Source organism: Cavia porcellus, unplaced genomic scaffold (assembly GCF_034190915.1).
Source record: "Cavia porcellus strain 051 isolate PalLab524CR breed Dunkin Hartley unplaced genomic scaffold, mCavPor4.1 scaffold_3, whole genome shotgun sequence".
Classification (NCBI taxonomy): Eukaryota; Metazoa; Chordata; class Mammalia; order Rodentia; family Caviidae; genus Cavia; species Cavia porcellus.
Genome location: NW_026947486.1, coordinates 65,166,662 through 65,181,647, shown reverse-complemented (window position 1 = coordinate 65,181,647; position 14,986 = coordinate 65,166,662). Strand labels below are relative to the sequence as shown.

General features: G+C 37.9%; 1 long non-coding RNA gene across 1 annotated transcript in view; it reads left to right on the top strand.

Moving 5' to 3' along the window:
• The window catches only part of LOC134475479 (uncharacterized), an 83,974-nt gene extending 78,013 nt beyond the window's left edge, over positions 1–5,961 (top strand). The window contains exon 2 of the long non-coding RNA XR_010046615.1: positions 2,201–5,961. This is a non-coding gene — a long non-coding RNA (uncharacterized LOC134475479). The remainder of the gene's footprint in view (positions 1–2,200) is intronic.
• The last annotated feature ends 9,025 nt before the right edge of the window (positions 5,962–14,986 follow it).

Below are 14,986 nucleotides of genomic sequence, written 5' to 3'. Positions count from 1 at the left end.
AGGTAAAAATACAGACTACTTAGGTCAGTTGAAGGTGACAGTAAGTATGAAGGTTACATTTTGTAGGTAAATCAGTTACAGATAGAAGGACACCAACTGGCCAGGAGAGTTTTATCCCTGATGACTGCATAGTGGGACTCTTAGAAGATTGGAATGCATGATTTTTTTCTAGAATATTCTATCTGCCTGCTTCTTCTCCTCTCTACTTCTCAGAATATTTGTCCCTCAGCCTTTTATCCTGTCTGATAATAGGCACCAAATCTTTGTGCCTCATACTCTAGATAAATCATAGGTGAAAAGGTGGAGTTTTTCTTACTGCTGTGCTTCTGGTTGACTCCTCAGTAGAAGGGAGGAGGGATGAAAATGTATATGTACCCATGAATGGATGTGTCTCCATGTGTGCAGCAGAAAATGAGGCCCAGGAAATGTGATGGTGGGATTTTCTCTGCTAGTTGTTTTCTGAAAAGCAGTGTAGTATTTACTGAGGGACAATGTATTTGCTGTTAAAGAAAATTATGCAAATAAAGTTCTGCCTCAAAAGATTTAGGACAGGGTCCTGAAAAAATATGATATGCATCTAAAACCAAGTTTCAAATGCTTGAGGACTTTCAGCTACTTGTAGCCTCTGTGTTAGGTGGAATAAAAGTGAGACTTAGCAAACCAGTCTGCCCAGAAAACTGACTAGTAGCATGTCTCAGGATCTCCTCCTCTATTTCTCCAGATCCTACCTTCCTGACTCCAAAGAGACCTATTACAGAGGAGCCCTCCTGTACAAAAATTCATTAACCTGGGCCTGTTTTCTGCCCCTGGAATTTCTCTTACCTCTTTGTTTGATTTCATATGCAAGGGACCTTCTGCTGTCTTGCCACTCACTCTACTGTGAAGGCACCAAGCCAAAAGTATATACCCCTTGGTGTGGTTAGAGACATGAGTATATCGGCTAGAGGGTTCTATGATTCTAAAATAGGATTTTATGCTTGGTATGTATAAGAACAACAAAGAACACTCATTCTTTGTACTATGGGAACTTACCACATTCAATTTAATTTAAACAGAGTGCATGGTTTCTCTGCAATCACTTTCCTTGCTGAGGTCTCAGATGCTTCTGTCTCTGCCCTCAAGCCTTCAACTCCCTCAGGATATTGTTGATGTTGTTTCTAAAAAAACATCTCAACTCTATTTTTATCTGTTGATTGATCACAAAACCCCAAATTAGGCTTTAGTCACTTTTTTCCTGAATTACTGCTCCTTGAAAATCAAAGTCATCAACTTGATCCCTGAATTTTAAAGCTGTTCACTTGACTGAAGCTTTCTCACTGTTTCATTGCTCCCTCCATAATGAGAGTACCTAAGACCAACCCCAAAGTTTCAAAGGTGTGTGCTTAGGGACTTGGAAGCCGGAGTGAAGAAGGTAGAAGGCAGGCTCTTTTACCGACCTTACCCTGAAAAGACAGAAGTGCCTTTTCTTGGAGGGCTCTGTGGGGAGGAAACAGATATTCTTGTGGGAAAGAGGTCTGGATTTACGGGAATTTGAGCCAATTAGACTAAATGCTGGTAGGTGTTACAGTAGTAGCTGTTTTATTTGCTCCTTTCCTTATTCCCAAGTTTCTCAGGAAAGGCTACCCAATAATCTTGTAAGTATACTATGTGCCTTCTCCTCATTGTTTTATGGTCAGGTTGACATCTCTAAAGCGACCCAGGGCAGCCCAAGAGTGGGCAGCAAGGATAAAAGCAAACCTTTGAGAATTATTATGTGTATAAGTAGCCCACATTATCGCTGAAGCATCTTACTACAGTCATTTAAATAAATTAATTTCTTCACACTTTATAACTTCCAGTGGAAGGAAATGGGTTGTATTAAGTTGTTTTGACTTGTAGAACTGGAATACATGAAAAAAGGTGGGTCTTTGAATTAATTTGGCCAAATAGTAGATGAAGACAGGAAAGAAAGTTTCTTTTAAAAGATATAAATCATATTGTAAGCTCTATGTTTGGGATATATATGTGTGTGCACTCATTCACACGAGTGTGTAAGGAAGCCCCATAGATGGTACAATTGTATTCTTGATTACCTACAGCAGCAGATATAGTTGTCTAAATGCCATTTTTGAATGATGCTCTCAGCTGAATATTACTGTCATCTCTGAGGACACTATTTTTGCCTTACCCATCACTAATTTTTCCTTCCTGAATTTTTCAGGTCAGTCAATAATGCTGGACTGAGGCCTTCACTCCAATCTACAGCTGGGAGTCTAAGCACAGGGCTTGTAGAGTACACGTCATATGTGGAAGAAGACAATCAACCAGAACAACATGTTGTGGGGCCTTTGATTTTGGAGGCTGTTAACAGGTCCGTATACTGCAGCATACTCTAGAGAGGAGACCCAGAGGAAGAGAAGAAGAGCACACACTGTGGAGGCAAGAGGCAAATTGCTAAGAGGTTGTAGCTGGGAGAAAGTATTACTTTAGTAGGTTTATGATTTGATTCTTTAAGAGAATGAGACTATAGGAATCAGGAGTGAATAGTCTAAGTTATGATAATTGATTACTCAAAAAGAAGAGAGATGCAGTAAGAGAGTAAGAGCTGATACTGTACAGAGATGAGTAGGGAAACAAGGACAAAGAGGAAGAGGGATGTGAATAAAGAATTGTGGATTGTAAGATAAAAGTACTGCCTGAATAAATAGTACTCAGTATATTGACATTATTTTAAGATATTTGAAACACTGCCTGCTCCACAGGCAAGCTGAGTACAAGCCTATCCCCCAGCTCTATTAGGTCTGTATGGCAAGTAGTACCCAAAAAGTGGCACATACCTTATAAAGAACTACAAGTTCCCATCTCACTACTTATTTTCAGGCAAGGCCTCAGGGAAACTAGGTCAAGTGTTTTAGAGTTTAGGAACTTCAGAAGTCTGTGTGATATGTCCCAACATGCTTCATACTACATTTCTCTTTGCTTTGAGCCAGAACAGAATTTCAAACTTTAACTGACTCCTCCATTTTCCCACTCCTCAAGTTCACAGCCATAATGACTATGCCTTGATTAGGTTCAACTAATAATTTTATTACTTTCTTGAGGATTGGAATGGTGAAAAGAGGATGAGGAAGAGCCAGAGAATGTAAGAAAAGTTTCCCTCTGGACAAGAGAACTGGGTTGTTACAGTGCTATGAAAAGCAGTTCTCTGAGGGCTTCATCTACTACTGCACCTTCTGTGACATAAAAACCCAGATATTGTAGGGTCAGGGAGTGAATGTTTTCATCTAGTGTTTCATATACTTGTTATTTAAGCACTGGCACTGTGATGAGTAATAGAAAATGAAAGTGTTACTCCCAACACTATTTTTGCCTTCCCAAATTCTTCAGAGAGTTCAGAACTCCAAAAATGTTACTTAGGCACTTTATCTGGAGGCTTCTCTTCTGGCTATACTTTTAGAGATGTAAGTATATGTTTTAGTTACTAAGAAAAAATACCTGACACTTGAAGTTAAAGAAGGAGGTTTATTTCATCTCAGCTTGTAGAGGCTTCACTCTATAGTCAGCGGGTTCCAAAGTAGGATGGCATGGCAAAAAATTGTCATAGAAGTGAAATAACACTTCATGGCATGGAAAGCAGTGAGCAGAAAACAAGCAGCAAGTAATGGTACCAATCGTCTTCCTGTCCCTTATATGCTGTCCAGGCTACCTTCCCTGGGGCAACACACCATTCCAGTGTGAAAACCTTAATCCCAGAATCACATAGCCCAAATCCAGTCACTTCCAAGAAGCCCCACCTATGACCACATGAGTGTTTTCAGAGACATCTAGGTATGCCACAACAGTGTATCATAGCTAAGTTTTAGTCCTGACCACTAATAGCATATAGGGTGGCTCCTCTGAGCAGATAGAGGCAAGAGTGCTCTTTTTGCTGATTGCATTCCTGTGCCACAATACATGGTTTGATTAATCATATGTGAATGGCATTTCAGCTTCCTTTTGCTCCTTCAGTTGAGAGTCTTTTGACAGAGCTCACATATACTAACATGTTCATGTTTGCAATTCACTCATGCTAATATATGTACACCTTAACAAGCGCATACAAATGTAATTACACATTCATTCATACAGGTGAATGTGCTCACATTCATGTGCCACATTACAAGTTGACTCACACAGATATGTGCACTCACAGACAAGCTCATAGTTTCTCTCAAATATACTCGTATATTGAAAACATCATAATAAAATATGTTTATAAATTCACTCACACACACAAACATGCTGATATTTGCACATGTGATCATACTCTTCTTTGGCCACGTGAACATGCATATTTACTGAAAGAGACAGCTGTACTCATATTAAGACACTCACAATTGAACAAGCTCATGTATTCACTGCCTGACATGGGCACTGTTGTATAAAGAAGCCAAAGATGACCTTTTGTATTGACCCTATGTTGTTTACTTCTTCACAGATGGCTGGAACCTATTAGCTCAAAAGCCAGCTGGCACTTAACTTGAGTTTTACATAGTCAGTTGTTTCAAATGTATCCCAAAATAAACAAAATTTTAGCTATTCAGAGCCTGTTTTGCATTCTCTGCAAAATTTCAACTAACATCTGTTACCCATAGATAAAAATGAATCTTATAGCTATAAAAGACCTTGAGTCACTGAAGTTCTTTAACACTTTCTGACCCAGAGACCTCCTGTCATGCTGCTGAATAGCATTATCTAAATATGCAGGCCTTCTCACTGATTCCAAGTTTTCTCTGGGAAATCCTTTGCCTCCTTCTAGAAAGTTTTCCATTGTGAGGATGTCCTGCTCAGGTAAAGCTGTGAGTGTTCTTCAAACAAAGATTATCACAGGCATTTTCCTCTCGATTAGCTCCTGATTCTCTTGAAAAAAGGAAAAAATATTGGAGTTGATTAGGAAATTGATATGAAGCTCATCCAGTCATTATGTCAGTTATCCAAGATAGGTTCAAATGATTGGTACTAAAATTTTTGAATATCTTCAGTTGGTATGATTTTTTTTAAATTTTAAATTTATTTATCAAAAGAAAGAAAGAAAGAAAGAAAAAAAGAAAGAAAGAAAGACAACAAAATAGAAAAGAGCTAGAATAATACAGAATCCAAAAAAAAAAAAAAATAACACTAGGAAACCACTAGTTGATACATTACATAGTCATCTTAGAAATAGTTGTTCAAGACAAAATCAGAGCACAAAAAGTGGATAGACACTCAAACATTGACAGTGCAAACCATTCTGTTCAATAATCCAACAGAAATTTAGTAATATGTTCATCTATCTTACACACTTATAGGCACCATTTTATCTTTAGAGCACTTTCACTTTTACAATATTATATATTTTGGATCTTATTACTCTTTCAGTTTTTATTGTTTTTTACACTAGAGATACAATGTGATATTTACTTTGTTGGCACGATATTGCTTTGTACAATATTCCATTTTTATTTTGTATGGCTCTCCAAGTGCCTGATTGAGTCAAATAGCAGTAGCACTGTCATTTGAATGAATGAATGAACTAATGCTGTTTTAACTGACTTTTGTGGTTAGAAGTATGTGGCTCCATGAGAAAGATCAGTCTGCCCTGTAGGACTAAATAGAAAAAGAAAATTACATACCTCAACACACCTTTGAAGCCCATGCCGGAAGATTTGAAGTTTCTGAGATAAAAGCACTTCCCTCTCTTTGGGCCCTACCAATGGCAGGTTGGCAGGTAAATGAGCTAATAATCCAGAGATACCAGGCCAAGGCTGATCACTTAAGCAGAGTTGGGAGGAGAAACCTTTATAAAGGTAGTATGACTATATTGTTATTTGAATTTGCTTTTGCAGAAGACATTACTCTATGTCCTCCTTCAAAGATATGTACTTGTACAACTTCTCCAGGATTGATGTATTCACTCTGTACTGTAAACATGTGCTAATAAAAGAGGAGTATGGTGAGACCCAACTTTGTGAATTACACTACAGTTTATACAAAATAAATCATAGAAGAGGCAAAAAATGAGCTAAGGCCAACAAAATAACCAAGCCACTGAAACAAGTAAATTTGTTAAGGAGAAGAACCCCTCAGAATTTTGAAATAATCTATCCTATCCCTTCTATTGGTGAGCACAAGCAGGCCATACCTTTTATTCCTCATGGAATTATAAAATGGATTGTTAATTGAGGAGCAACTCAGCAAAGACATTTTTTATATAAAGCCATTAGAGACCCTACCAGATTGACAGAAATCAAGGTACTGTAATACTTCATTGGAGGAAACATTTACAAAGAAGGGCCCCATCAGAACTGTAAATTGATTTTACTGTCTCTCACTGCAGTGGAAAAAGCCATTAGTTATATCTTAATTATGATGATTACTAACATAGATCTTTTAATTACTTATCCATGCAAGGCACCAACCTCTGCAAATGCTGTTGAGAGTTTAACAAAACAGATTTTCAAGCTTTTGGGAGAACTACTAGGTACGTACTCATATCAAGTCTCCCACAAAGCAAACAGAGCAGTGACCCCCTACAAGTTATCTTACCACAATAGGTATCATAAAAAGATAAAATAGACTTTTCAAATAAAGGCTATGAAGAATACTTACAAGACAGTGGCCATAGATTAGACGATCATGCACCTATGCCATAACAATACTATATTTAAATGATGAATTCAGTGCTTATTACTAGGAGCCGCTAGTACCAACAAAGCTGTTGTAACATCTGCTGGTGCATTCACCCATAAAAGATACAATGCAGTCACCAGTTTCACTAACAAGAAAGCACTGACATTGTTAACTCATAGAAAAAGGAAGCTTGGTATTTACACTTTTCCTTTCTTTGTCATTGAAAACCCAGAGGATAATCACTTCCTTCCTTATTTTGAGAAGTATTTGATGTGAATCAGTGATTCTGGAACAATTTTCAGCCTGAATCTACTCATCATTTAGCATAAACACCCTCCCTCTCACTAATGTGGAGAGGAATTCTCAATCTCCTATCCCTGTACTTTGCTCAATTAAAGATCCTGTGGAATAAATCTGATCCTACCATTCAGGAGATGGAACCAAACCATTCCCAGTTCAGGAAATACCATTTAATGATAGTCATTGGACAGGAGAATTCCTTCTGGCCACAAATGATCTCTGACTTTGACTCTTACTCTGCTATTTTGCCCCTTCTTTACCTGAGAAACTCCTCTTCCTTCGTATCTACTGGATTCTCCATATCTACTGGATGTCTACTACAAGTTTATTGATGGATCAATATAGTTCCAGTAATTTAGTCTCTACTGGTGACAGTGTATATCTAGAAACAACATACTGACTGCATAGCACAGAAAAACATGCAACACAATCATATTAGGGACGTTTGGAACCATAAACTTGACTATTCAAATTGTTCAGTCCTACTGACATGACCACAGACACCTACATTGAAGTGAACATGAATTGTATTCATATTACTATTAGCAGCAACTACTCAGCAGTGCTTTCTATGCCTGTGGGAAAACTTTCACTTCAGATCAGATAAGCTCCATTATTATTCCTTAGTATCATAAAATACAACCATGGGCCACTACCTATAAAGTCTCACTTAAAGAACTCTCAGAGAGAGTACATACTCAGTTTCACTACCAGGATGTTTGTGATTGCTGCAATCAGATCAAAATACTATAATTCACAGCCAGTATCAACCAATTCCATGGATTTACAAAGATCATATTATATGTTGGTAATGACAAATGTAAATCCTGCCAATAAAATATGCTTTCACAACTATTGGTTTCTTTTTTTATTAACTATAAAGATCTCTCTCTTCTTCAGTACAAGCCCTCAATAAATGATTGAGGTATAAATATAATTACAGATCAGTGACCAAAAGCACCTTACCATGGGCTTCTTTCCTGGTTTCTAATAAATATATAAGGGAAGGAAAATTTATTTGGTTCAGAGCATATCAGAAAATCAAGGACTAAACCTAGATAAACATTGCTTCCCTAGCATTTTACAATAGTAATTTAAAATTTACATGTCTTAATGGAAGCAGTCTTTTCAGCAATTGTAATGCTTCCTGCCAAGACAGCTCTTATGAAAACATATTTGAACTCATGGAGATATTTAACAGCTCTCGATGCATCTGTTTTTAAAATTTAACTAGATAACTATTTGCTTACAGCAACAGTAAAATTTTCAAGAACTACAAAACCACAATTAAAATGACTTGGTAAGTATTTAAGGAAATTTGCCAGTTTTTGTCTGCTAGATAATCTTTTAAAAATAGACACATCCCATCTGTTGTAGTGAAGGTTTGTTAGGAAATAGATTTGATATATGATACAAATTTATAGAATTATTTTATAATATTCACCTAAAAGTCAAATGCAGAGGATATCAAGTGATCTGTCAACACACTAGAGACCCAAACAGTCTACCTAAGAGCCTGGGTTCCTACAGCAGTGTCCTGCATCATTTCATATGAAAACCTAGAGCCCGTAGCTATGTCCTCCATGATTCCAGGTGGAGGTTGAGAGTTCACAACAATATCTCATGCAAGCCTATATTAAGGATCTACACTGGGAAGGCCCAAAGGTCAGCGGGGCAAGCCAGAAAGTCTGTGCCGGTGGGAAGAAGGATCTGTGCCCGCACGCTGAGGGATCTGCACTTGAACCAGGAAGCAACACTCATGGGAAGGACCAGAGCTCCCCAGAGAGCCCAAGCTCCTCTAATAATGAGAACAGCTGATATCATAACAGAAAAACCCGGGTGAGGATCTTCTCTAGGAGAATCAACAGCATACCATCTTCCCCTCCAGTTCTTCTTTTACGCTATTGGCAACAATCCTCAGGTGAGCCTTCTGCACCAAGAACCATGCTGGTTCAGTTTAACTGAGTGTTGGAAGTTGACCATTAGTTAATACACATATATTATATTGGAAACAAACAACAATAAGAAGCTTGATTGCAAAGCTAACCTATGATGACACTTACTATTCTTACCATCTCCTTCAAAGAACATATTCTGAGATTATTAAAGCTGTCCTAGGTAAGCTTGCCCTAGAATACAAGTGATAAGGCAGATGATTTCCTTCAGTAACACAGAAGCCTTATAATAAACCAAGACATAAGTGGGACCAAAGAATAATAAAATAGCAGTCTGTTTTTGAAAGCATATTGTCCACCTGTGAGATGCAAATTTTAAGTGCCTTTTAGTTTAGTGTTTAATTTATTGCATTGCTAAATTAACGTAATTTTCTCCATACTGACAAGAGCACCTTAGAAGTTTATCCAATTTCCTAAGTATATAGCAATGTATTGGCAGGAAACCCAAGCAAAAATGGATTCCAGTCTGAAGAAGAAGGAATATTCAAATATTTAACTAAACCAAAACTTCATATAACCTTATTCATATAAGGTGTCAAATACACTCATATTTGGGGCTTGCTTCTACTCATCATTTTGATATACATAGCTTAATATCTGACAAATACCCATCATTCCTGTTTATCAAGATGGGTCTACTCATCCAGACACTGACTTCCACTAACAATACCAAGTCTACTCTCATGTGAATATGTGGGAATTAGCGACCTGATTTGATAACCAATTTAGTCAACCCGGATGCTGAATGTAAGGCAGATAGCATACAAACTTACTGATCCCAACATTTTATGCCACTATTAATGCCACCAGGAGTTGTACTATACCACACAAATTATTTTTCTGGGAATAAAAGCAAGCTGAGAGAGCCTAGCATACCTGCAGGAAATCAAAGCTATCATAAACTTCTTCTGAGCTGACTCTGAAAATTATTTCCTGTTTGGCACAAATTTAGAGATTTTTATTCAGTGCCTGAGCCTCTCAAGTGTTTTTCCTCATTAACTTTGAAACTCTTAAATGCTGTGGACATGCATGCATTCTCCCATGTATTCATTTACAAGCCATTCATACATATTCCCTCACATTTGATTACACCCATATTTACTCTTGCACAAAAATATGCTCACATATTCATTCACATATGAGAAACTAACAAATTCATAACATACACTTATATACTCACTTGCACACACACATTCACTTATACATGTACATAAACACATATAAGGGCATGCTTATACTCACTCATACAAACATGTCTGCACTCACCAAGAAGTTCACACATTTACATGCATTCATACACTGATATACACACTCCAATACATTATTCTGAAAAACTTACACAAGTGACCATGCCTATGCACTAACTTACAGACACATTATTAATTGCATGCACACAATCATAAAACCACTCATCAAATGGACATCCTACACTATTTAATCAAATGAATATATTAAAATTAACAGACTTACTATGAACTCAGCTGCATAGTCATTCACACATAAAGAAATACTCAAATATTTCCTGGATCACCCTCATACACATGTGTACCCACACTTATGCTCACCAGTTCGAAGAAACACATAAATATATCAAAACTTGCATGCTTATATGAGAAATGTGATTGATATAAAGTTAATGTTTACATTTAAAATTTATTTCAGTAAAACACATCTAGCCATTAATTTCTTTTAAAATACTCCATCTAGATAAATGAACAGTCACTTAACAAAGGAATAAATTCAAATGACCAACAAATATACAAAATAATTTTAAACATCTTTGATTATTAGATAAATGCAAATTAAAACAATATTAAGATTCTATCTTATTCTAGAAAGAATGGCAATCATTAGGAAATCAAAGAATAGCAAATCTGGCATAGTTGTAGTGAAAAAGGAAATTTCCTTCATTGTTGGTGGGAATAAAATCTAGTACAACCATTAATCAAAATTAGTATGGACTTTTCTAAAAGAATTGCAGTTAAAATTCCATGCAACTCTGCTATCCCCTTGCTAGTTATAATCTACAAACAGCTTATGACATCATACTACAACAATACTTGCATACCAATGTTTAAAATAGCACAATTCATAGCAGCTAAATCCTGAAGTCAGCCTGTGTACCCATCAAAAGATGATTGAGTGAAGCAAATGTGGCATCTGTACCATGTATACAATAGGATACTATTCACCTATATAGAATGACAAATTTGAGGCTTTTGTAGGAAAATGGATGCACCTGTAAAGTACAATGTTGAGTGAAATAAATCAGACACACAAACTTAAATACCACCTGTTATCTCTCATTTGAGTGAGGAAAACTACAAAAAAAATGAAGAAGTGTGGATATAAAGGGACAAAGGAATAGATTTTATCCAGTAGGGAAGTAGTCCAAGGGGACAAGGAGAAGAGTAAGGAGGAGGGAGTGGGGAAATTAGAGGAATAATGATGTGCCACACACAGGACCCTAGTAAATCCAATCAACATAAACATATGTCATATCAAGAGCTAGGACACATAATATTAATAAATAGGAAACTAGTAATGGGGACCTAGAGGAGGAGGAGGAAGGAGGGAAAAGGAAAGGACTAGAAAAAAGAGAAGTTGTAAAATGTGCATATAATCACTCCCCAAGGTGATTGTAAACTGTATAAATTGAAAAATGTACTAATAAAATTAATTTGAAAAATACTTCATTCTCGCTACTTTCTGATGCAATTCCAGAAGTTCTCTCTCATAAATATCTTCATGAATCATGTTTAAAAATACAGTGAATGCTAGTACCAAATGCCATCCCGTGGAAAAGTAGACTGGAAAAATATTATAGTGTGTTCTTATCCACATTTTTTACTGGATCTGACACCATAAAACTGCTGGCTCTTCCTCAAAGTCAAAATAACTATGAAAGTAAAATATTTTCAGTCAATTCAGAGCATGAAGGCAGCTGCATCAATACAACCAAAGACACTTGTGATGGCGTACAGCTAGATGTCTCCCCAAAGCCCCATGTAAGTGAGCTTTCCAGAGGTGGCAGGACCTAAAGTGTGTAACATTGAAATTGATCCATGGTGTGATCCTTGGATTAAGAGACATAGGATTAAGATTGTAGGGAATAATTTCCCTAAGGTTGTTTAGCATGAGAAAAGACATATGGGAGCAAAAGTTGCTTGTCACTTGCTTGTTACTTTGGCTGTCTTCTGTCTGCCATAAACTGATTTTTCTCTGTGATGCCCCTCTGCAATGTCAACCTACCTTGGAATCAGAAAATTATGGAGTAAAGTTCTAGAAACCATGAGGCAAAACCAACCTTCCCTTTTTAACTTCGGGCGTGAAGTATTTTGTCTCAGCAATGAGAAATTAACTGAGGCAGAATTTGGTACTAGGGAAGTGGAGACATTGCTGTCACTGTATCTGACCATGTGGTTCAGGAACCTTTGGAACTAGCTTGTGGAAAGGCTTAGAAAGGCATACCTATGTCAGGTGAAATAGAAACCTGGAATACTTTAAGCTATACTTCATGGAAGATTCTGGTCAGAGTTCAGAAAACCAGAAAGCTGATAGAAATACTGCCTATAAAGGCCAGGCTCAGGAAATTTCTGCTGGGAAACCCTGTATTGGCTGCTGGACATCAGATAATATGCATTATGCTGCGGCAGAAAGTTTGTCATGTTTTTGTGTTCATAGACTTTACCTAAGACTGAGACGAAGGATAGTGGACTAATTAATCTAGCAGAAGAAATTTCATGAGACTCTAATGTTGAGGTGATGATGTGATGACTTGGGAGGTTGTGTTGGTTATTTTTTCTCTTGTTGCTGAAACAAAATACCTGACACCCAAAGTAAAAGAAGGAAGAGGTTTCATTCCATAATCAGCTGGCTTCAAGGTAGAGTGGCACATGGCAGAAGACAAGTTTATGGTGGTGGAAAACATTACAAGCAACAAGAGCAAAAGGGAGAAGCATGGAGAGAAGTCTTGTTCTGTCCCTTATATTGTATGTAGGCCACAACTACTTGGGTGTGGCACTCACATCCAGAATCTCAGAATTGGACTGTGAGTCATTCACAAACACTAATAGCCACCTCCCTGACTGAGTCCTTGGGAGGGCATACGGACTCAAACCATAACAGGGGTTTGGACAGGTTTATGTTGAAAATAAAGATAAAGGAGCCTCCCAGAATCATTTACAACATTTTAAGTTTGGTCAGAAAGAAAGCTCCAGTAAAATTGTCATCTGAAAAGATGGAACAGAGAAGAAATTGGCCACTGAAAATCTTATTAAGGAAAAACCAAGTATTTCAGGAGAGGAAAATGGAAAAGATGGCTTGAGGACATCACAAGAACCAGCAAGAATCCACAGTTTGCACCATTGCAATTGGAACATTGAATGAAAGATTTTCTAAAGAGTTATAGAGCACCATGCTCCAAAATAGCAGTTGCTTAAGGAAGTTGTTCTTTGGGATTTGGTTAATAGCCACTCAACCTCTCCGACATCAAGAAAAAAAGAAGCCTGGTTACTAGCCCATTGGGTGGCAGACCCTGGTATCATTTACATGGCATTATAATGCATGGTTTTGCATGCATGTATAATGCAAGAGCTTGGGTACAGGAAGACTGCCACCCAGATTTCATAGAAGACCTCAGAGACCAAGCCGTGTGGCTCAAGAGGAGACAGTGTGAATCTGTATAAAGTTGAAAGTGGACTGGAAACTCCAGAAGTTTGTAGAAGCCACAAATGTGAGTCATCTGAACCAAGAGTCACGGAGCAAGCAAAGTCAGCCAAGGAGAGAATCCATGGAAGCTTCAATCACCAGAGGTGTCATAGTGGTGGAGACCCCCATGTCCTTTGGAGTTCACAAATTGTTGAAGGTTGCCTCAGATATGGGGTGTGGAACTATGGAATTTACTGTTTGCCCTGCTGGATTTTGGACTTGCTTTGCCCCCATTCCATTGTATCCCCCTACCTGTACCTTTTGGAATGGTGATGTTTGTCTTGTGCCACTATATGTTGGAAATGTTTAACTTTCTATTCATTTGTACAGGGTATAACAGCTAAGAATTTTCCTTAAATCTCAGAGAAGATTTTGGAATTGGACTTTTCAGCAATGCTGAAATTGTTGGGGCTTTGGAAACTTCTAGAGTTGGACTAAATACCTTTTTCATAAATACATGTGCATGAGTTTTTAGAGGGTCAGGATACCATGCCTTCTATCTAGATGTCTCCCCCAAAGCCTCATGCATTCATACAGGGGGCTTTTCAGCCCCACGTGGGGTGCTCTATCTAGAGTGTATGATGCTAGGAATGTGATGCTAGGATTAAGAGTGCAATTCTGTGATTATAGAGGGCTCGTGCTAGGTGTGAGTGCTACTTGTCCAAAGGGTAGTTAGGCTGGATGGAGTACAAGTGACTGAAAGAAGGCTGCTGCTGCTGCTTCACTGATTGTTGCCTTGCAAATTTCTGACTGCCTTACCTGAACTGTTTCTTCTTTCCAGTGTCCATCTCCCATGTCATCCTGGTTTGCAGCCAGCTGGCCATGGATGTAAACTGCTACAAACTGTGAGACAAAGTAAACCAAAGTTCTACTATTTTCAGCATTGCTGAAAAGTCCAAGTTTGAGCTTTCTTATGAGATTTAAACTAAACTATTAGCTGTGAACCCTGCACAAATTAAAGGAATGTTAAATACTTCCTATTCAGACCATGACATAAGATAAACATTATCATTATGAAATATACAAAGGAGATAGAAAGCAAAAGGACCAAAACAAACCCAAAATCCAGCATGGGAAACATTAAGTCTCCTAGTTCCTTGCCCAGCATCTGGTATAATCTGCAGTAAGATGTGAACTTCAATGAGTTTGAGGGGGCTCTGCCCCTATGGTACTGTAGAAGCTCCCTCTGCTTTTCTCTTGGGCCAGCTTTGTTCACTCCATATGACATGCCTGAGATGATCCATGTTGATGGTTTCCCCAAACTTCTGTGGTCTCTACTTCATCTTTACCTTCATACTCACTGCTTCATAAACTGCCCTCTCGGGAGCACACTGTCTGGCCTCCCAGATCTTCTGAAATCCATGTGGAAGCTTTCCTGACCTACCAACTCTTGT